This window comes from Heterodontus francisci, chromosome 11 (assembly GCF_036365525.1).
Source record: "Heterodontus francisci isolate sHetFra1 chromosome 11, sHetFra1.hap1, whole genome shotgun sequence".
In the NCBI taxonomy this organism is placed as follows: Eukaryota; Metazoa; Chordata; class Chondrichthyes; order Heterodontiformes; family Heterodontidae; genus Heterodontus; species Heterodontus francisci.
Window position 1 is genome coordinate 96488232 of NC_090381.1, and position 23649 is coordinate 96511880.

The following is a 23649-nucleotide window of genomic DNA, read 5'->3' on the forward strand; positions in this document are numbered from 1 at the left end:
TAGTCATGTGTACCTACAGGGATGGGCAAAACTAATTTTTATTGGAGCAAAACTCTAAAGCTCAGAGGGAAAATAATTTTATTTTGTTTTTTAAAGCCACCTTTATGTGTGGCTCATTCATACAAGGCACGCATCCTGGGTAGTAAAAAAACCCAAAAGTTATTATCTGGGTTAACACACATTTTTGGTGTAGCTTTTAAACTGAGCAATAAAGGTACAGCAGCAGAGTATTGCAATTCATTTTATATCTTAATATCTAAACAAACTGCATTACCAATGCAGAATTATTTAATGCAAATGCTGATCATCTCGTTCCTAGTCAGACACAAGGCTTTTCCCCAAACTAAGATGTACAGCGGCTTTCCTTAAGTCCTTAATTTACAAAGGGTCAAAAAATACATCTACTGCAGATATTCTCTGCTGAGAATAATAATAACATTGGTAACATCTTACCACATCACCAACTCAACTTCACATCTTTTCTTCCACCAACAATAATGCATAAATGAAGTGTTCTATTTGCAAGTATGTTTCCCAGCTTCACTGCCATAGAACAGAATCATAGAATGACTCAGCACAGATACAGGCCACTTGACATGGATCTGTTCTGGCATCTTTTTTGTCAATATGAATCACTCAGTCCAATCCCACTCTCCTGCTCACTCCCCACTGCCTTTAATATTCTTCTTTCTCAAGTGACTACCTAAATCCATTTTTAAAGTGTTGATGGTCTCTGCTTCTTCCAGATTTGATTGACAATGAAAGCCACATGAGTGGAATACAGACTTTAGCAGTAATAAAAATCTAAACCGCCTCCCAGTAATGGTACTGTATTATCTTTTCTTAAAAAAAATACCCAGCTGTGAGATTTTGTGACAGGATGCTCACCTATGTGCTGAACAGCCACTTATAGCCTATCAGCTGGCAGTGCCCCCAGGGTGGATGTACTGTGTGACGTAGGCAGAACATAAAGAGGGAAAGAGAGAGAGAGAGAGAGAGAAAAATAATGACTAAATGTCTCAAATACAAATAAACAGTGGACTGCTCTTCAGTTTCTATTGTAGCGGCTTTTCTAGGCGTCTGAGACAACATTACACATCCACCCTGTGCTGTCTCCTGCTATTTAAAAATCACACTATTCAGCCTCACTCTTAAAGGGTTGCTGCTCACCAGTAAGGAGTGCAGCATTTTTGATCAGGCAAAATAATTGGTCTGCGCAATATTAATGGTTACTTTTTCTCAGAACTTGTATAAGTGTGCCTTGGGAAAATGTGTGCATGTAGGAATATTGAGAATATTCACCCATTTCCTGAATCTGGCTTGGTGGTCCTGCTGCAGGAGGTGCAGCAAAAAAAGGCAGCACTCTTTAGAGAAGAAGAGCACTCTCCTGTGGAAGCAAAGGTGGAAGCTATGTAAACAGAAGTAGCACAAATAAGAATGATGTTTTTTGGTACTGGAAAGAGTGGCACTTTTGCAGACATTCTGGTATGATGGGTACAGTAGTATAAGATTATGGTTCTGGACTAGCCACTACGAAATGTGAGGTCAAATCTCACTGTGGCAAATTGTGAAACTGAACTCAATAAATCTGATCAGTTGCGAGTTAGCATCAGAAAAAAATGACCTTGAAAGCTGCTACAATGTCATCAAAATGCAACTGGTTCACTAATGAAGGGAATCTGTCAACCTTACCCAGTCTGGTCCATATATGATAACATGGTTGTTAGAGTGCCACCTGTGACTCACTTGTAAGTGATCTGAGTCAAAGGGTTCTAATTTCAAACTCCGCTCCAGCAAGAATCAAGGCTGACACTCAAATGCAGTACTGAGGGAGTGCTGCACTGTTGGAGCACTGTCTGTCTTTTAGATGAGCCGTTAAACCGAGGCCCCATCTGTCTGCTTGGGTGGATGCAAAGGATCCCATGGCACTATTTCAAAGAAGAGCAGGGCCAATATTTATTCCTCCATCAACATCACCAAAACAGATTACCTGCTCATTCTTACACTGGTGTTTGCTATGTGCAAATTGGCGACCATGTTTCCTACATTACAACATTGACTACACTTCAAAAGTATCTCATTGGCTTTAAAGCACTTTGAGACATCTGGTGGTCATGAAAAGCACTATACACATGCAAATCTTTCTTTCCTTAATGCCCTCTGAAGTCACCTGGCGAGTCATTCAGTTGCATAAAGACTTCTAGAAGATGGTTCACGACCATCTTCTCATGGAAACTAGGAGCGGACAATAAACAGTCATTTCAGTACAGACCACAAATATAAAAATATTACAGGGATAATTGAATGAGGCTGTGTTGTTGGCAGGATACACTGCCCAAATCAGTGATTCAGGTACTCATGTCCCTCAATTACCATTGGGGCACTGTGCGCTTGGCCTAGTTACAAACCAAAAATGTGACTCAGAGCACTCTAAGGGAAGTATTGTACAAAGTGCGGAATCAATCATTGATTCCCTTTTTGTTACAAACTCTTCTTGCTGGAACCTGTAGGATGCATATCTGTGGGACACACAAATAGCTTGCACTGTAATATATACATATTGAAAGGAGTGGTTAGAACCAACACAGCCATCAGAAACTACAAGCATGCTATGGTGGAATCCATTCACATAAGATGATATCTCCATGGCCACATGGGCACCATTCTCTGTGCCTTGCAAATTGGACACCCAGTAAAAGTTTTGTACCCAGTGCAGCTGATACTTCCCTTCGACAGCAAATGCAATGAACATGTTGCTTCTTGGACAGATTGCACCTGCCACATCTATGGACTGCAGACTGACCAGTCTGACAGACATTCCCTTTGGTGACATAAAGGCTGGAATCTTGTTCAGCCTCTGCCGACCTCGGCGGCGGGCGAAGGAAGCGTTGCTCGGCCCGCGCTGGCCACATGTTGGTTAGCCGCCAGAATGTTCAGTGCGGCGGCTCATTTGAATGGACGGGGCAGCCCATGCCCTCCCCCTCCCTGATCTCATGGAGGGGGCAGGACGTCTGTCACTGGCAATGCGTAAGCTGCCTGTGTGCAGGCGCTGACGTCATTTTTAAAGGGCTTTGAGCCCTTCAGGGATTTTTAAAGAAATCACTACACATTTTTGCAAACAATTGAAACCTGCATTTTGGACCTCTCCCACCACCACACCCCCAATACCCACAATATTAAACACTTTCCCTCTCCACCCCAAAACACTTGCATTTTCCAAATGATCTTTCCCCCCTCAAAGTGCACAAACTTTACCCCTTTCCACTATCCCCTCCACCAATGAGGGCCCTTTATCGCTGCTCCCACCCCACTCCTCCTCCCACACAGGAAAAATTACCTTCTCCCTCCTCCCAACCAGTTTGGCGCCTCAGAGATGGGGATCGGAAGGCGCGGGAGTGCCGGCCAGCAGCACGAAGATCGCAAAGGGACAGGAGATGGTGGCAATTAAGGCAGGCATGTAAATATATTGAAATATATAAATGCAGGGCCTGTCACCAAGCGGGGTGGCGGGGGGGGGCACCATGAGGCCTCTTCGCCTCTGTGAAGATTGGCCGGGCCCTCATGGCGTTGGGCCTCCTCTGGACAGATCTTCAAATCTCTCCTGCCACGGACCACAACGCCTGGGGGCGGGGGGGGGGGGGGGGCAACTAAATTCAGCCCTTGATGGTATGGTTACCTCATCATCATGCAGAAGTTGTCTGCTGGTTAGCACGTAGGAAATAGGACAGCTCTATGAAAACCTCAAAGGGAGACTCACCCCTGCCTCCTAGCAACTGATGCAGAGTGTATTAACCAAGGCCTGGGAGCAACACATTTGCCCCTTTTGGTTATGGGTATATGTGCGTAGTCTGGAAAGACCAGGGTTTCTAATATCAAAATTGAGTTATAATACAGTCAAAAAAAGAGTTCTGATGGTGTAATTCTCTCTCTAAAAGGGGTTCTAATAAGGAAATCATCTTTAAAAAGGTGACCCTCTTAACAACAATGCTGGTGAGACTCTGCATTAACCACAGAGTTCTCTTAATATCCATCAGAATTATTGTTACTGATGCTGTCTCTCAACAGCAGGTACATAATAGATTTTAAAAAAGCAATTGATCTTTCTTAACTGGTCCAATTGGGTTTGACAGCTCCATCTGCTGCAGATTCAACCCTATAAATCCAAGAACCAATGGTGATGATGATTACATTTTCTCTACTTTGCTGCCAGTCTCCATAAATGCTTCAGACTGAGGAATACACAAAATTAATGCAATAAGAATTTAAAATGAAAATCAATTTTTCCAAACAGGTCAACTGGAGATTGCTGCAGATGCTCTTAAAGCAGATGTGTTATGTCACTGTAAATTCTGTGACTACCAAGAATAGCCCCCTCTAAAAACTCATCTGAATTTTAACATTTTCCGCCTCCTATTTTCTCTCGGAATCTCACTGCTTTAGCAATCCACTTGTTTCTTTAATGGCTTTTTAATATTTAACTCTATGCTTCCATCCTTTACTTGGCTGAGATGATCTGTTACATCACCCATCAATTATTTGACTGAAAGTTGCTTCCGCTCTGTGTTTGTTTTTATCCCCCCCCCCCCCACCTCCCCCTTCTCCCCACACACACAACTTTGTCAGGTTCTATTTTTGTTTGTTTGACTCTTAAATTCTTCCAGTTCTGAAGAAGGGTCTAACCTGAAAGAAAGATCGACTGTTCTCTTTTCACAAATGTTCAGAAGACCTGCTGTATTTTTTCAGCTTTGTTTTTGTTTCACATTTCCTGCAATTTGCAGTATTTTGCTTTGCATTTGAACGCCAATCATGTTTGGTGTGTGGTGGCACCAGAGGAAGGGTAGAGATCAGTTTGTGCTGCAGTGACACTTATCAGCTGCAGTGAGAGCTTAAGGTGTTGTTTTTGATGTTAGTTCTTTCATAAATTATAGTTCAGAAGCTTGTTAGGTCGGATATAGCATGAATATATAGATGTCACTAATCACACGCCTACACACTCATTTATTTATTTTTTTCCTTAGAACACACTTTACCAGACATTTAAACATTAAGGGTAAGAGTATATTTCATTGTGTAAAGCACAATTAGTGTCACAGTAATCAAAAACCAAAAAGAAACTGCTTCAGGTTTCCAAAGCAAGCAACAGCATCACTGAATCAATATTCATAATTAATTTAAATTTATTTGTCTCATTTGAATAAAACTATAGCAAAATCTACTTAATGTTTCCACTCAGTTAAATAATATTGTATACTTTTATTTGACAGAGATAATTCTTATGCAATCGTTTCTTTCTCTCTCTAACTGAAGGTAACACGGAGCTTATGCCAGGCATTTGTTTTTGCTGTGTGGGTGGCAGATTGCTATCACATTTTGATTTACATAAGCTTTGAGAACAGAAAGAAAAAAAATGGTCAACACATTATCCATTTAGTCTGGGGTGGCCAACTGGTGCTTCATGAGCTAAATGCAGTTTTTGTGTTGCTAAGGTATGGCTCTATGCACCTGAGAATGGAATCAGTTGCGATGTCAGAGATGTGGAAATGACTGAATGAGCAGTTTTCCTTCCATTCTGGCCTTTTTAATATTCTGGCTAATGCTACTGGCTACATTTAGCCTCGACACATTCCTCTGTTTGGTGGCAGGGACTGCTGTGCACACAGTGATAACATTAATGCCTATGTTAAATGACGTGCTAATGGGGTAAGTTGCCACCGGAGGCAAGTGGTCCCGTTTTCAGGGAAGTGGTTTGCCAATAAGGTTTGTTGTGTGGCATATTGGTGGGTTTGGTTTTGGGGTTTCTTGCAAGGCACATTTGTGCTAGTTGCAGTTACAGTGGAGGATGAGTACAATATTTGAAAATCAGCCTCTTAAAATGAAGGTTCTTTGAACTCTGCACAATGTATGAATTGTACATGATGGTTAGTTTGAAGGGTCACTTCCTGCCCATTTAGTTGTCAACAGATATCATTGATAAATGGAGAATAACAGCACCTTTACCTACATTTGCTGGGTCTTCTCATTCTTTCAGTACCTTGTCTAGTGGCAATGTGTACTGGGCACATTGGCAGCCTATTGTATCATGGAGCAATCAAAGCCAAGCCTGTCCTCACCAGACATCCACACATGAGCACTTTCAGCATGAGTTTTTGGACAGTAATCTGCAGCAAGAACCACTACTGATCTTTCCTTTTACTAGCACAGGGATGTGGAAGGCAATTATACAACTTCAGGTTCCCTTCAGGAGTGATCTGACTTATTACTTAGCAGAGGTCAAACATAGTCTGTGTGGTCAATGTCACACCATGTGGTGGATTTATTCACTGATCCATTAGAGACTCAAACTCTTTCCCTGCTTTTCTTTATATTATGTGGCCAATTCTGCAATCCTATGTCAGTGTCACATGACTCATTGGAATCCCATGCATGTCTGCTGTGCTAAGGTGGTCAGCTATTTTGCATTTTATGTTTTTCTGCGGGGAATGTGAGGCAGCGTGATTAGTTTTGGTTTGTTCTAGTAAAGAGCCAGCACAGGCACGGGGGGCTGAAAGGCCTCCTTTTGTGATGTAAACTTCAATGACTGCAACTGAAAAGAAATCACTAAAGCAAAGCTGCCATGTTCAACACTAAGAGCTAATACTTCCATTCAGTCCAATTATGGGTGCGGAGTCGCGAGCAGTCTGCACCTGGTCTCGTTGAGGTGGTCTCCGGGCAGTGACCTCACTGACCATTTGCTCCCATTCCTTTTGGAGGGTGTTGCTTAAAATCCATGCTGCCTCCTCATTTAAACGATTTGAGCACTCAGCAGGGAGACCAGCAACACATGTTGATAAATGTGATGCAGCTGGCCTGCCCTCTTAAAGGGGAGCTGCACTCATTAGGAGGAGGTTGCTGCTGACTACATGTACTGACATAGGCTGCAAGGAGGAGCTGCATATATGGAGGGCTCCTAAATTGGGCAGCCGAGGCCTGAATGCTGCAGGTTGACAGGAGGAGAGGGTATTTCTTTTTCATGGGGAGGCCAGAAGGCCCTCAAGAATCACCCTCCAATGGGAACGGTCAGGGAGGTCAATGCCTGGAGTCTGGCCCTAAGGACCTGGCAGCTGGAAGAAATTCAATGACCTCACATGGCTGGTGTAGGTCAGCGAATGCATCTTCACAAGACATCTCCTACCCACTGCTCCACCAACCTCTCACCACATCCCCATCATTTACTCATCAGCAGTCCCTAGCATTCAGGACTCAGGCCTAACGTTCATATACTCCACCTCTCCTGTACACATCTTCCAATGATGCCAGCCTCACACCCATCTCCTGCTGCTTCCACATACCTCCAGCTATTCAACTGTGGCAGACACATCACCCAAACACAGTGCAACACAATCACTGACATTCTGCATGGCAAGGTGGCCCATAACCACCAGGTGCAGAGCAGAACGAGTTGGGGGGCATGGACACCTGCTTCTCCTGTGTCCTATGGGGCCATCTGCAAAACAGCCTATGGCATCCAGCGTAACTGAGAATATTCAGGATGGCAGGACATTACTGCCTTATGTACCTTCTCAACACGCACCTCACACTCATCCTGCTATCTGGCCTGAAGTGCAAGCTGCTGATGGTGAGACTGCTTGTTTTCCACTCCAACACCCTTTTCCTCACCCCAATCTTCTTCTGATTTTCTTCTTTCAGACACTCAGGAACCGCCACCTCCCCAGCCATATGAGCCTCAAGAGAAAGAGCGAGAGCAACACTGCAGCACTAATGAAGAGGCTCTGTCACTTTATCTGTCACTGTGAGTACCTTACAGGCTAGTATAGAATTTGATTTTAGAATGATTTAATAGAATTGGGATCTGCACTTAGTGAGTCACTGGGCACTGTAATATTACTTGATCCTTTGGTGTGTGATCTATTGTGAGACTCATAGGGCTACAAGCAATATTCAAAGTAAATGTGGGTTTTATTATACTTTAACTGGAACATATGTATACAAACAGTTACTGCACGAGCTAAATCTAAACATGTCTTGCTCTGTTGGGCTCCACCCACAACTAACTGGTCATGTGTGATACAACATCACTTCCTTCAGTGATCTTCACTTACTGCTCCTTAAGGTGGTCCTCTCTTAAGGTGATCCCTTAAGATTGTCCCACAACAGGCACAAGTGGGCTGCAGCCATGCCAGGGGGAACGGATAGGTCGTGTGCCAGCTCACAGGAGATTAAGGTTGCAGACGGGTTCTGCTGCAGGGTACCTCGATGGAACGGCGTACAGGAGAACACTGATGAGGATGCACACAGAGATGCTTGGTGCATTGACAGGCCTACCAGACAGCCTCCTGTCACTGTCAAGGAGCATGGAGAAGTCGGGCTCCAAGGTGGTACATGGCATCGTGCAGAGCTTGAAGCCAATCCTTCCCAGCGTGGATGTGGTGGCCAACTCCATGACAGCACTTGTGGACTTGCTGGTGATGCAGTATCTTGCAGCTGATATCTCAGCTTCTCAAGCCGCACAATGGGTGGAATTCTATAAAACGCTGCCACAATTCCAACGCGGCAGCTCATTTAAATAGCTGGGGCAGGCTGAACCCCCCCACCCCCCCTGCACCACCCCCATTCACGTGGAGGGGGCAGGCTGTCCGTCCCTGGCAATGACGTCAGCTGTCTGTGCCATTTTTAAAGGGCTGTCAGCCCTACTGGGAAATATAAATATTTAAAGAAAGATTAAATGAAATTAAATAAATACATCTCTTTGCCCCTCTCTCACCTCCCCAATAACAATTAAATTAATTATTTGCCCTTCCCCCCCAAAAACACTTACTTTCACAATCTGATCTTCCCTCCCCCCCCAGCAACTGCACAAACTTTGAACAAACCCTTTCCATCATCCCCTACACCCACTATGCTAATTTGACCCCAATGCCGCCCCCCCACCCCCACCCCCGCACTGAGAAACTTACCTCCCCAACTCCCCATCAGTGTTGTGTCTTGTTTCCCCGGATGGAGATCCAAAGGTATGGTCGCACGGACCGCTGGGGTGAAGTTCGTGGCGGAACATTTGAAGGTGACAGGACAGTAATTAATTCAGGTATTTGAATTTATTTAAATATTTAAATTGTGGTCCCATTGCTGAGTGGCGGGGGCCACCATGTGGCCTCGCCGTTGCCGTCAATATCGGGCCAGGCCCTGCCGCCGAGGTCCATGGCGGGCCTCTTCCGGGGCCATCTTCAGGCCGCCCCCCCACCCCCCACCATGGATCCCAACCTCGAGGGTCTATAGAATCCAGCCCAATGTCTTACTGCTTCAGGGAAAGCTCAGACTGAGGTCATGAGATCCATGCAGGCTCAGACTGCTGCCAACATGGCAATGGATCTCAGTGCTCATGGGAGCATGCAGGCTCTCTCGTCAATTCAGCAACGTGTGCTCTAACAGATTACTGGGATTGCTCAGGCATCACCCTGGGGGAGTAGCAGTGTGTCCATGGAGCTTAAACTTGCTGTCCTCTCTCAGGATGAAAGCATTCATGCTCCCACCACTGCCACTCCACCATTGCTGTTGCCTCTCAGCCAGCCAACCCAGACTGCTGCCACCCACGCCGAGATGGTGCAGTCTGAAGCCAGGCCAAGGCCCAAAGCTACTTGAGGTTGTCCTGCAAGGTCATCTGCAGTCTCTGTCAGAGAAATCAATAGCCTTCCATCAGCTGTCCTGCAGCCACTGGGGTAACACTGCAAAGCAAGAAAGGCACTAAGGGAATGCACAAGGGTGAATAGTTCATTTTTGCTTGTATGATTGGATGGTTGTTTGATGAAGATGTTATGGCAAGATTTTGTTGGCGGCTTTCATTGCATGAGTCTGACCAAGAGGACACTGTAATGGGACATCACAGATGAGTGGGAAGGTGGGGTACAGCGGAGAAGGGTGGTGAAGGGATGCTGTCCTGAGGAAACTGTAGTCTGCGTAGGTGCTCAAGGGCAGCCCATCCGAAGTGAAGGCATCCCAGCTGCCTCCTCCCTGTCTCCTCACTTTACCTCCACCCTTCGCATAGAGCTTCATCTCTCCACAGCCTCTGCTCCATCTCCCTGTTGTGTTGCAAACCCAAAGGACCTGCAACTACAGCTCCCACACCTATTTCAGCCTTCATATGGACAGGTAACCAAATCCTCTGCCCTCCCCGTGAGGATGCAGTGACGCAGCCTGCCAAATCCAGCAACTCAGCACAACACCTGCAAAAACACTCCACAGTACTTTCACAAGTACTGCAACAGCTGAAATAAGTCAAAATCACCTTATCTGCAAGATGGATGGATGACCCTTTCAGTTGCACTAGCAGGGGGAGGTGGGTCCTCTTGTTGCTGAACACATGTTCACCTGTGACTGCATGCACACGCATTAATGGACCTGCGTGGTCCAATATGAAAAACCTGTGTCAAATCAGCCGGAATGGCTATTTGATGTCACATCTTGGCCAGCTGGGGTACTTTCGGCTGCTAGCACAGCAGCCCATATTAGATCCCTTTCCGGCATGGGCGCCGCATGGTCTGCACTGCAAGACCTCCGGCTTCCGTAGCATCGGCTCCAGCGGTGCTACGGAGTCAAATTTCTAGCCTTGAAAATACACATCTGCAGCAATCCATCACCAAATAAGTGGTTCCAGATCTCAACAGACGAATCAGTGATAATCTGTGTAAAGGGATATTTATTAATGAACAGTTAATTTTTGCAATGAAATACAACCTTTCAACTAGATTATGTTTTATTTAAGTCTAGTCCGATAATATGAAATTGAATTATTATTCTGTGCATTGTTTGATTCCAACTAATAAAGTCAATAATGGCCTGCTGATGATAAGATGCAGTGCCAGACTCTAACCTCAGCAGTTAGATCAGCTATCACTTGTTCATAGAATGATACTTTTGCACTGTGGCTAGTTCCACACGAGGAACAAAATCAAAATGGCTACCCAAGTCTCATCCCCTTCTGCCTTTTCCTCAATCTATCTAATGTGCTGCTTCTCTACAACTAAATACAAGAAGCATTTTCCTTTATAAAACATAGGTGTGCACAAATTTACCACTGTATTTTTGTTACTTCTTATTTTCTCAATTTTAATTTGGAAGTTACAAAGCAGATAGGAAGGACAAACATCGTATCAATTGAGCGTAGAGAGAGGCAGCAGTTTTGTTTTGTCTTTTGTGCAGCAGGTCCATTGTTAGAGTCTGTAGATCAATTTATTTTGGCCAAAGTGCACATGAATCCTGCCAGCCTAGCTACCAACTCAGGAACCATTAGTTTCACTCATTGTGGTAAAAAGTGGTCAGATCAGCTGTTGTGTTATCAGGTGTCGAATGTGCCCAATGTGCCTAGTCTACCTAGCCAGAGAGTGCAGCCCTGGAAGCCTGCAGGTAAGAAGTGAGCAAGGCTCATTATGGCCCCCAAAAATATTTAAACTAGGAGGCATCCCATAGTATGCTTGGAATATCTGAATGACACAGATAGGAAAAAGTGCTTCAGGAGTGCTCAGCGGCACAGCGGTCATTTTCTTGATCCAGAATGCCATTTCTCTTTATTTAGGGCTGCACTTCTCTTGTCCCCACCAGTCTATGGCGACCTCATGAACCAACAGTATATATACATATATAAAAGAAACTCCACAGGCAGCTAACTGGCTGCTGGCACCTGACGCTCTGGCCCGTGACTCATGTAGGTCTCTTGGTGCATCAAGTGTGCAATACCAAGAGAGCCATTACAATATTTAAGTGAGCTTGCCTCTTAATGTCACATTAGGTCAGTTTGTTCCTGTGCAGGTGTGTTGCTCCAGGACCACATTATTTTCCACTGTGCAGCTGAGTGGCTGGACAAGGACTTCCTAATTATGTTGTCATAAGATGCACAACATAGAAGGCAGATGTACATGCTGGTGAGGAGCAGAGGGATTAACTATGGAGCTTTCTTATGCAGCTCAAGATGAGTTAGGAGCTGTTTTGTCAGTTTGCACCTTTGGGTCCATAAATGATATGTAATGTGGGCGGCACAGTGGTTAGCACCGCAGCCTCACAGCTCCAGCAACCCGGGTTCAGTTCTGGGTACTGCCTGTGCGGAGTTTGCAAGTTCTCCCTGTGACCGCATGGGTTTCTGCAGGGTGCTCTGGTTTCCTCCCACAGTTGATAGGTAAATTGGCCATTATAAATTTCCCATAGTGTAGATAGGTGGTCGGAGAATTGAGGGAAGGTGGGGATGTGAGAGGAAATATGGGATTAATGTAGGATTAGTATAAAAGGGTGGTTGCTGGTTGGCACAAACTCAGTGGGCTGAAGGGCCTGTTTCAGTGCTGTATGTCTAAATAGTAAAAAAAAATGTTCAGGTACCTGGATCAAGGAACAAAAAGGGAAGTCAGAATATATTACTGGATTCCATGTGGAGTGTGGCTGACTCACTACCTGTACCTGAATCCTCTGAAAACTGGAATAGTTTGCATTATGGTGTTAACAGAGCCCCAACCAAAGTCACTAACTGCATCCTCTGTGACTCTTTCCACCGTGAATTGTATTTCCTTTGTCTTCCTCAATCTCACAGCAGTGCTTGACACAGTTGGCCACACCATCTTCCAATACCTCTGGATTCCCCTAAGAATCAATTCTTCGCTCCCCTACTCTTGCTGATCCACATACTGTCCTTTGACAACAATATCTAGACATATGGTCAGCTTCCCCATGTTCTGATGACACCCAGCTCTATCTCTCCACCATATCTGCAGACTCACTCAGTGCTGTCAGACTGTTTGTCCAACATCCAGTCCTGGATGAGTCATTACTTCTTCTAGCGCAACACTAGAACTGCCTACTGCCACCTCTGCAACATTGCATGGCAATGCCTTCATCTCAGCTGCTCTGCCACTAACATGCTTACATCATTTCTGGCCTTGATTATTCTAATGCTCTCTATGCCGTCCTCCCTTTCCCCACCTGCCATAAATGGCAAGTTGTACAGAATCTGCTACACATATCTTGTCCTGCATTGAGTTCCACTGGTCTGTCACCCTATCCTCACCGACCAACCTTTGCTCCCTGTGCCCCAACAGCTTAAAATTAAAATCCTCTCAATGCTTTGAATTTATCAATGGCCTCTCCCGACCCTTTCTCCCCTTTCCTTTGCTTCACCATTGATTGCAAGGCCTACAGTCACCTGGTTCCTACCCTATGGAATTCTCTGCTCAAAGTTGACTCCTCTTCCTCTTCTAAAAACCTCCTCAAAACCCCCTCTTTGACCAAGCTTTTTCGCACCCCTCTTAATCTATCCTTTGCTGACCAGGTGCCTATTTTCCGTAAGCTTATCTGCTTAGCTCCGTGGGACATGTTTACGTTAAATGTGCTCCCTCTCTCTGTAACCTCCTCCAACCCTTCGAGATGTCTGTGCTCCTCCAATTCTGGACTCTTGGGCATTCCCAATTTTCATCACACTATTATTGGTGGCCGTGCCTTCAGCTATCTCAGCCCTAAGCTCTGGGATTCCCTCCCTAAACGTCTCTCTTTTTTTAAGATGCTCCCTACAGCCGAACCCTTTGACCAAGCTTTTGTCCCCTGTCATAGTATCTCTTTATGTAGCTTAGTGCCATATTTTGTCAAACAATGCTTCTGTGAAGTGCCTTAGGACATTTTTACTATGTTAAAGGCACTGTTTAGATTCAAGTTGCTGTATCTATATAGAAGTTGAGGTCATTGTCACAGATAAAAAGGCAACTCTTAGCCACAGTGGTGCAGTGGTTAGCACCGCAGCCTCATAGCTCCAGGGACCTGGGATACTGCCTGTGCGGAGTTTGCAAGTTCTCCCTGTGACCACGTGGGTTTTCGCCGGGTGCTGCGGTTTCCTCCCACAGCCAAAGACTTGCAGGTTGATAAGTAAATTGGCCATTGTAAATTGCCCCTAGTGTAGGTAGGTGGCAGGGAATATGGGATTACTGTAGGGTTAGTATAAATGGGTGGTTGTTGGTCAGCACAGACTCAGTGGGCCGAAGGGCCTGTTTCAGTGCTGTATCTCTAAATAAAAATAAAAAATAAATCATCCAATACACAGTTGCATCTGTCCTATATCTGCAGGATTAATTTCGAGGATGGGGAAGGGATCTGCCTGAAATCATCAGCAAAGACACAGTTGTTAGGATGTACATGCACCGCTAACCAGATCACAAACCTAACAGTTAGCTCAAACATCATTAGCAACGCCACAGGATTTCCTGAGCCATTTGGAGCTATTGTTGATCGTAATCAGTGGCCTTGTCGCAATTCTTAAAAGTTGACTGTTGCATTTGCTGTCACTTGGGGTGAACTTAATCATAGTATTTTACACAGGATGAACTGCAGTAGCTGCAAACATACTGCAGTATGACAGCTTTTTGATCAGCTGGGTATTGTACTACAATATAAGCCCAACAATCTTGTGATCCTATTTACTGAACAAATTGAACAGAAATTATTAGCTCTTGTGGCCTCAGAAACAAGCCTTATGAAATGCAATAAAAGCAAAATACTGCGGATGCTGGAAATCTGAAATAAAAACAAGAAATGCTGGAACCACTCAGCAGGTCTGGCAGCATCTGTGGAAAGAGAAGCAGAGTTAACGTTTCAGGTCAGTGACCCTTCTTCCGAAGAAGGGTCACTGACCCGAAACGTTAACTCTGCTTCTCTTTCCACAGATGCTGCCAGACCTGCTGAGTGGTTCCAGCATTTCTTGGTTTTATTTATGAAATGCAATGGTGGACTACCATATTAACTCAGTCAGGCAATTATGATGGGCATATTTTCTTCTGCTGCTTAATTTTAATGAAAATCTAGAGGCGAATAAAAAGTGATAGAAAGTTGGTAGAAGGTTCCAAAGATTAGTGTGCCATGTTTAACATTGATTGCTGGATTCCTAGCCCTCTAAAACTGGATTAATAAACAATAGCTAAGTAATTAAAATCTGTGTTTTGCTCATTAAGGCCATTACTGATGTCAGGCAAACCCCCCTCCCCCCCCCCCACCAGCTGCCAAGACTGAGGCACACATTATTTCGCCACATCAACATTAAAACCTAAAAAGTGCAAGCCCCTGACTGGAAAGACATTTTTGCATAGTAACAGACAGTGTTAAAACAATGGGGACCCAGTAGTTGCTTGCCCAAAACACAGAAGTGATTTTAGTCATATGACTAACTGGCTGTTGCAGAGGTTTGAACTGAGAGTTTTAAATTGAAGAAAACAGTACTTGAGATGAGAAAGCTCCTGGCTTCTGGTTTGAGAAGACCTCTCCTCTCCTGCCTGCTCATCTCTCAGGGAACTGAAACCACTGAAGACACGTAAACTCAGAGAGAGAAAAATCTCCCACGTGAACAAGATTTACGAAGAATACTGGGCCCCAACGAAATGCAAGACAATATCTTCAATCAAGGACTACTGAGAGCTTGAGAAACAGTTAACAAGATACTGTTCTACTTATCTTTTCTTCTGGTCTTTTCTGTCCCTATTTGCATGTGTGTATTGCGTGTGCATGCTAGCGTGAGTGTGTCATATATCCGTAGATGTTAACCATATTAGAGTTTAAGTTTAAGGTTGAATAAATTTCATCTTTCTGCTTTAAAACAAAGAAAGCCTGTTTGTGCTCATTTCTTCGCCTTATAATTGGAAAGTTGTGAACAAGGATTCACAAAAAGGGGGAGCTCAAAACACAGTGTGTTTAAAATTAAACCCTGTTACAATAAGACCAGGTAAAGATAGTAAAAGACCCCTAGACACATTTCGCATCCGGTCATAACACATATGAAATCATATAGCATTGCACAACTGCATACTCAAATCTAAAAGTAATTGTTTCACTGCAGATCAGACCTGGAGTTAGTGATACAAATGTTCATCTGCAGGTTTAAATCAGTTCTAAATGGTTAAGATGGGATGCTAGTAGCACTTAATTCACTAGTGTAAACTTGCATAATCACTTTCAGCACCAGATGCATACTCAGATGAGTCTAGGAAGTACACCTGTAGTGAGTAGGAGAAAATTGCATGCAAGTCAAATTTCAAGGGATGAGAACTATTAAAGGGGAGCATCAGAGTATGGAGATTAAAAAAAAATCAAAAAGCCTTTGGAGTGCCTCAAAGGGTACATCAACCCAATCGCAGATCTTGTCATGGCAGAAGGTGCTGTGGGACGTGGAATCACCTTAAGAGCAGACCACTTTAAAAGCTGTAAGTGAAGGTCACCAGTAGAAGTGATGTCACGCCACACATGACCAGGGAGTTGTGGGTGTAGCTCGACAGAGTGAGATGTGTTTACATGTGCTTGTGCAGTAATTGCTTGTAAATATATGTTCTAGTTGTTATATGGAACAAGTTGCTATATGGCATCAGGTGGCAGGACCGTTTCTCCAACACAGAAGTCCTCGAGGCGGCCAACATCCCCAGCTTATACACCCTACTGAGTCAGCGGCGCTTGAGATGGCTTGGCCATGTGAGCTGCATGGAAGATGGCAGGATCCTCAAGGACACATTGTACAGCAAGCTCGCCACTGGTACCAGACCCACCATGTCTCCGCTTTAAAAACATCTGCAAACGCGACATGAAGTCCTGTGACATTGATCACAAGTCATGGGAGTCAGTTGCCAGCGATCGTCAGAGCTGGCGGGCAGCCATAAAGGCGGGGCTAAAGTGTGGCGAGTCGAAGAGACTTAGCAGTTGGCAGGAAAAAAGACAGAAGCGCAAGGGGAGAGCCAACTGCGAAACAGCCCTGACAATCAATTTTATCTGCAGCACCCGTGGAAGAGTCCGTCACTCTAGTATTGGCCTTTATAGCCACTCCAGGTGCTGCTCCACAAACCACTGGCCACCTGCAGGCGCTTACCCATTGTCTCCCGAGACAAGGAGGCCAAAGAAAAAAAAAAAGTTGTTATAATAAAAACCTATGTTTTCTTTGGGTATTACTTGTCAGCCTGTGAGTCTTACAATAGTTCACAAACCAAAGGAACAAGTAATATTACAGAAGATACAGGGAATTAGGGAGTAGCCAGTGAAAGTGAAAGGAGAGGGATCCATTGTCACAGATATGAGTCTACAGACAAGTAATAAAGCAACCCAACACTTGACCCCCCTGGTTTATGGCTGCTGAGTTTGAGTTGGTTCTGCACGAGATGCTTAGAAGGAGGGTTTCACTCTATGGTATCATTCCCATAGGTTCAGCATCTCTGTAAGTAGGTGCAGCCAAGTTTCAGGCCACATCTGACTGTTACTGCCCCTGTATATTGCGCAGCTCTATGTGCATGGCGACCACAGGTGTCCTTACAGGAGCTGGCACAGTCTAGGACCCTATTTGAGATCAGCCTGGTGGGGGCGGACGGTTAATTGGACATATAATTGGAAAATGGTTGATGCACAGGGTGGGAGGATATGTGGATGATGCAGGGCAATAGCACAATAGCACAGTAACATAGTGGCGAGGGGGGGTTGGGTGAGACATGGGGATAGGTATGGAGAGAGCAAACGATCAAATGAATGCTATAGAAAGATAGGAGGTAGGGCAGTAGTTCAAAGCACAGTTGATGCCAGTAAGATGGTCTTTCAATGCATGTGGCAGTAATGATGTGAATGGATTGGAATGGGATTGTCAATTAGGGGATTACCGAGAAACAGTTGCAAAACAGAAATGCAGCAAAACAGGATATAGCACAGGGAAAATGGAAAAGAGAAACAATCAGGGTAGTATGGAGGGAACATAACAGGATAGTAAGGGACCGAATGGAACATAGATTGGGGGTGGGTGGTGAGGGGTGCGGGGGGCGGTAAACAGCTATCGGAAATGATAAGCAGCAAGGCCAACAATGTAGAATCCAAAACTTGCCTTGGACTCTGATGCTATCCCTCTTTCGCTGACAACCCAAAAATCCAACCGTATGATACAAATGAGGAGGTGTAACACAGACAATATGAACTAAGGGTCAGGTAAAAACAATAGGTTTGTGATAAAACAAGATAGAGTGTAGAGATGAAAAGGAATGTTCCACTGGGGTTGGAAATGTGTCATGGAAAACAAGACTGAAGGGCAAGGGAGCAAGACAGCAAATTGAAGGGCAAGCTATAATAAGATTTGATGTCAGTGACAGTCTGGTGCATAAGATGACAGCATGAAATATGCCACAATCTGACCACTTCCTGTTGCTTTCTTATCTGTGGTCCTTCCCAGATCCACCATACCAACCACCACCTCCATATCAAAAGGAACAAAAGACAACAGAGAGGAAAGGAAAAACACAGAGAGAAATAGGTCAAACACACAGAACGCCAGAGAAAGTGTACCTGTACACAAATAGAGAAAGATACAGTGAGAGGGTGAGATAAAAGAAGCATTAACAGAAATATGTCAGTATGTATATTAAATGGGTCAGAAAAGACGGATACACAGCGACAGAAAAATCAAAATGAAAGCAAGGGGAAAAAATAAATCTCCATTAAAAAAGTAGTAAAAAAGCAAAGGTTTTCCCAAGAGGTGCTGCCTTTTGGATGAGATATTAAACAGAGCACCTGTCTGCACTCTCAGGTGGACATAAAAGATCCCATAACACTATTTGAAGAAGAGCAGGGTGTCCATCACAGTGTCTTGGCCAATCTTCGTCTCTCAACCAGCTGCACTAAAATACACTATCTGGTCATTGCCTTATTGCTGTTTGAGAGCTTCCTTTTGGGTGGTCAATGAAGGAGGGAAATTGCCTGCCGCATTTCCTGCACAACATGGACTGCACTTCAAACATACTTCATTGATTGTAAAGTACTTTAGGACATTCTGAGATTGTGAAAAGAGCTTATTAATTTAAAGTCCTTCTCATGCTTTCATAGCCCATAGGCTTAATTCCTCAAATGGTTTCCGCTGGGCCTCTTGAATTCCGTCTTACATGGATTGCAAATTAGCCCGAACTCTGCCACCTGCATCCTATCATGCACTGAGTCCTGCTTGGCTTTCACTCCTCTCCTCAGCAAGCTCCACTGGCTCCTCAGACCCTAAAGCATTACATTCAAAATCCATGTCCTTATTCACAAATCCCTCAATCAACTTGTCCCACCTGACCACTGCACCTCCTGCCACCCTGCGTCGGTCTTCCATTTTTCAGACTCTGAGCTGCTGTTCCCCACACCCCCTCCACCTTTGCTAGGCCTAAATAGCTGAAGGCTTCACTAACACTCTGGAACTCTCTATCCTTTCCAAATTGCTAACACTCTCCCCAACTTGAAAAGCAAGCTCTGTTTCTCTCTCCACAGATGCTGCCAGACCTGCTGAGTATTTCCATCATTTTCTGTTTTTATATCTAAACCTTTCTGTTTGACCATGCTTTCTGTCATTGATCCCAACGCATCTCCTAAAGTGGTTCAGTATCTGTTTTTATTTTGTTAAACACCTTGGGACATTTACTGCGTTAAAGCCACTCTATAAATGGAAACCCAATGTGACTTGAAAAGATTTGTGATTCTGAGGATTTCTCTAATTCTATTAACGTTACGATTCAGTATAATTTGAGGAGTCTTTCTGGAATGAGCTCCAAGATAACCAGTGCAGCAGATTTTGAAAGTTGAGGAGGCACTGAATACTTAAAGGATCATCCAAAAATACACAGAGAAAGCATTCAGATTTCAGATGAAAGCTTAACCCATCTTAGAACACTAAACAATTATTAGAATTCTTCAAGATCACAAACACAGCATCAATGATAAAGTAAATCCCATGCTCTCGGCAGCTTGCATTGGAAAGGCATTCACTCAGAGTCCTTTACAAACTGCTGATCTGCTCATTGGAAGGTTTACTGGACGTCTACCAAATTTGTTTAAAAAATCATCAAATTCCAAACAGCTTTCACAACATAAAAAGCTTTTTGACAACAGCTCTAATTAAAGCGTATGAAAGCTTGATGTCTGGCTCCTTATCCTGGACATTCTATGAATTATCCACATGCTACACAGATCACGGAGTCTGAAGTGCATCTGCCTCAACCCATCACAGAAGAACACTTAATTAATTCTGTGGAGGCGAATGGTAATTTTATTGCTCAATGCATAGGTAATTCCATCTCGTGACGAATAGAAACAACAGTTAACAGTGTTCTGGAATTAATTTAAAGGTTGAATAAAATCTCATGGATCATTTTCCACCATAGAATTGTAACAGACTTAGATAAACCCAAACATAATATGTAAAATTTGTTTAGCAAATGTGATTGACCTTCAGAATACATTGGATAAGATACTGGGAAAACCTCTTGCTGTGGCAAAAAGGTGCTGCTGGTCGATCTGGAATACACTGCCTGAAAAGATTAGCAGAATAAATAATAACTTTTAAAAGAGAATTGGATATATACTTGAAGAGGAATAAAATTGCAGGGCTATGAGGAAAGAACAGCAGTGTGGAACTGTTAGGATAGCACTTTCAAAGGGATGGCACAGGCACAAAGGCTGAATGGCAATGAGGGCAGAACTACTCTGTAACTTGGCAAACAATTAGATGTGCTTTTGTGTGTGTGTGTGTGTGTGAGAGAGAGCTACACAGAGTAGGTGTAATGAAGCAGAATGGGAGTACAATGAAGAGAGTCAGACAGAATGGAGTTTGAGTGTGAGAGAAAAGAGACTGTGTATAAGGGGAAAAAGAGTGTAGAGAAAGAGTAATGATAGAGACAAAAAGCATGGATTCAGTGTAGACAGTGAGTGGAGAAAGAAAGTCTGGCCTTGCTTTCACTGGTGTTTAGAAGAGTGAGGGGAGACTTGATTGAAGTAGATAAGATCCTGAACAGTCTTGACAGGGTGAAGGTGGAGGGGATGTTTTCTCTTGTGGGTGAGTCCAGAACTAGGGGGCACTGTTTTAAAATTAGGGGTTGCCCTTTTAGGACAGAGACGAGGAGAAATATTTTCTCTCAGAGGATTGTGCGACTTTGGAACTCTCTGCCTCAGAAGGTGGTGATCATTGAATATTTTTAAGGCAGAGGTAGATAGATTCTTGTTAGGCAAGGGAATCAAAGGTTATCGGGGATAGATGGGAGTGTGGAATGCGAGACAGAAACAGATCGGCCGTGAAGTGGGCTGAATTGCCCACTTCTGGTCCTAATTCGTATGGTCTTATGGTAAAGATATGAGCTACAGAGTATTAACATTAAGTCAGATGGATTTTAATTGCCTTTTATGTATGTTCTTCTGTGTCTCTGGTCTGCTTAATTGGGTCTTAATATCATGAATGGTGAAAAAAATGTCATGCTTTAGTCTGATGACCACGAGAGGTGAGTGTCCATTCTACTTACATAACTATTTTTAAAATAGTGGTGTATTTCAAGTACAGAATGTTTTTAACAATAAAGACTAACGATAAAGGTTAATTTTTTATGAGACACTACATTGTCCTTAGTTTCCACTTGGAAAATATATGGGCCGGAATTCTCCAGGCCTTTTGGGGACAGGCTGGGAGGTGGGAAGGCTGACAAAATGGCGTGGGAAGGCATGGGGGGTGGGGGGGGGGGGTGGTGGTGCCGGATGTTATCCTGCCACCATGCCATTTGCCAGTGGTTTGGTGGTTTGGACGCCCATTGGAAGGCAAAATGATCCGCATAAGTGGTCAATTAAGTGTCACTTCCAGCCTCCACAGGCATTTTTGTCTGTGTTGGGAGAGCCTGCCGCTGTGTGGGGAGACTGCCGGGTGAAACCTGGCAGCCTCCCAGGGGGCTCCGCGTGGGCGGGGGTGGGGTGGGAGCTCTCCTTTATGGGCACTCCAAGGCCCATGGTGCAGCCCCTTGGCAACAATGGCCACCCTCGCGGCAACAGGGCCACAGGCACTCAGTGACCCATTCCACCCTCCACTTCCTGATCACCAGGGCTTGCTTGCCTGGCCCCAGCATCCCCAACACCACTTACCTGCCTTTGAGGGCACTGTGGTGGCGCTGCTGAGCTGCCAGCCCTTAGCTGGGCGGTGGCTGCTGCCAAAGAAATGCTGCCCCAGGTCCCACCGCCCACCAAAGTGGGGTTGCCTCCCAATTACAGCCCTGGGGCAGTACTTCAGCCCTCTCTATGAAATCCAGTCCACGGTGTCCACATTAACATCAAGAACATAGGTATAACATCCAGTAACATCCAATATTACACTTTACCTAAATTTTGGTAACAACCCTTGATATATGTGTAGACTTTGAGTCACTGGGGGAGAAATTGTTTCTCTTTGTATCCATTTTACTGTAGTGCCCAAGGCCACCTGAAATATGTCTGACCCCCATGTACAGTCAGATGAGTTTTCAGGCATCTGCTTAAAAATATATACCAAATGTAATAAAAGCAAAATACTGTGGATGCTGGAAATCTAAAATAAAAACAGAAAGTTCTGGAAATACTCACAGAAAGGTCTATGACCTTTCATCAAATTTAAATGAGTGGGTCTGACGCCTGTTAAACTGGGTGATGCTGAGCACCGCAGGCACCAGCCCTACTCTGCTGTGGAATCTAATGTCGATTCGCTCTGGTTGCCCAGAAATAAGTGAATAAATTTAAATAAAAATTGACGTGGAACTGGAGTGCTCCTTCTGGCTCCACAGGACTCCCAAGGGCTATTACTGGCCTGCAATCAGCCACACTCCCGTTGACTTCTCCCAACACCAACACAGTCCACCCCCAGCAAGACAAGCAGATGAAATTGTATTGGAAAGGGTACAATTCTAAAGAGAGTGCAGAGGCAAAGAGACCTAGGGGTATATGTGCTTTAATCGTTGAAGGTGGCAGGGCAGGTTGAGAAAGTGGTTAAAAGGGCATTTAGGATGATGGGCTTTATGAATAGAGGCATAGAGTATAAAAGCAAGGAAGTTAAGATAAACTTTATAAAACACTAGTTCGGCCTCAACTAGAGTATTGTGTCCAATTCTGGGCACCACACTTCAGGAAGGATGTGAAGGCTTTAGAAAGGGTGCAGAAAAGATTTACAAGGATGGTTTCAGGGATGAGGAACTTCAGTCCCGTGGATAGATTGGGGAATCTGGAGTTGTTTTCCTTTGAGAAGGTTGAGGGGAGATTTAGTAGAGGTGTTCAAAATCTTGACGTGTCCAGACAGAGTAGATAGAGCTCCCATTGGTGGAAGTGCCAAGAGCCAGAGAACACCGATTTAAAATGATTGGCAAAAGGTCCAACAGTGACATATGGAAAAACTTCTTGACACAGCTAGTGGTTAGGATCTGGAATGCACTGCCCGAGAGTGTGGTGGAGGCAGATTCAATTGTGGTTTTCAAAAGGGAATTGGATAAGGGAAAAACTTGCAGGGCTACTGGGAAAGGGCGAAGGAGCAGGGCTAGCTGAGTTGCTTTTGCAGAGACCTGGCATGGACACGATGGGACAAATGACCTCCAGTACCCATTCTATGATTCTATGAAATTCATCCCCTTGAAAGTAGCACATTTCAGTAAAGTGTTGCATCAGCCCATTCAGTTAAAGTTTTCTGATCAAAGTCAGTTGCTTTTTTAAGTAGTATGTTGTACTTGATGTAAAAATTACTCTAGAATACTCAGAACTCTGTGCACTGTGCATAAATTGAAGAGTTCCATACATGTGCAAATGAAAACTTGCGCACTAGCCCACACCTTTATGTATTAACATGAATGGTTAAAGGTGGTTAAAGAGTCCAGTGCA

General features: G+C 44.3%; 1 protein-coding gene across 2 annotated transcripts in view; it reads right to left on the minus strand.

Annotated features, from left to right (window-relative positions):
* The window catches only part of LOC137375409 (sodium/hydrogen exchanger 9-like), a 490009-nt gene that overhangs the window by 44091 nt on the left and 422269 nt on the right, over positions 1–23649 (minus strand). The window lies entirely within an intron of this gene.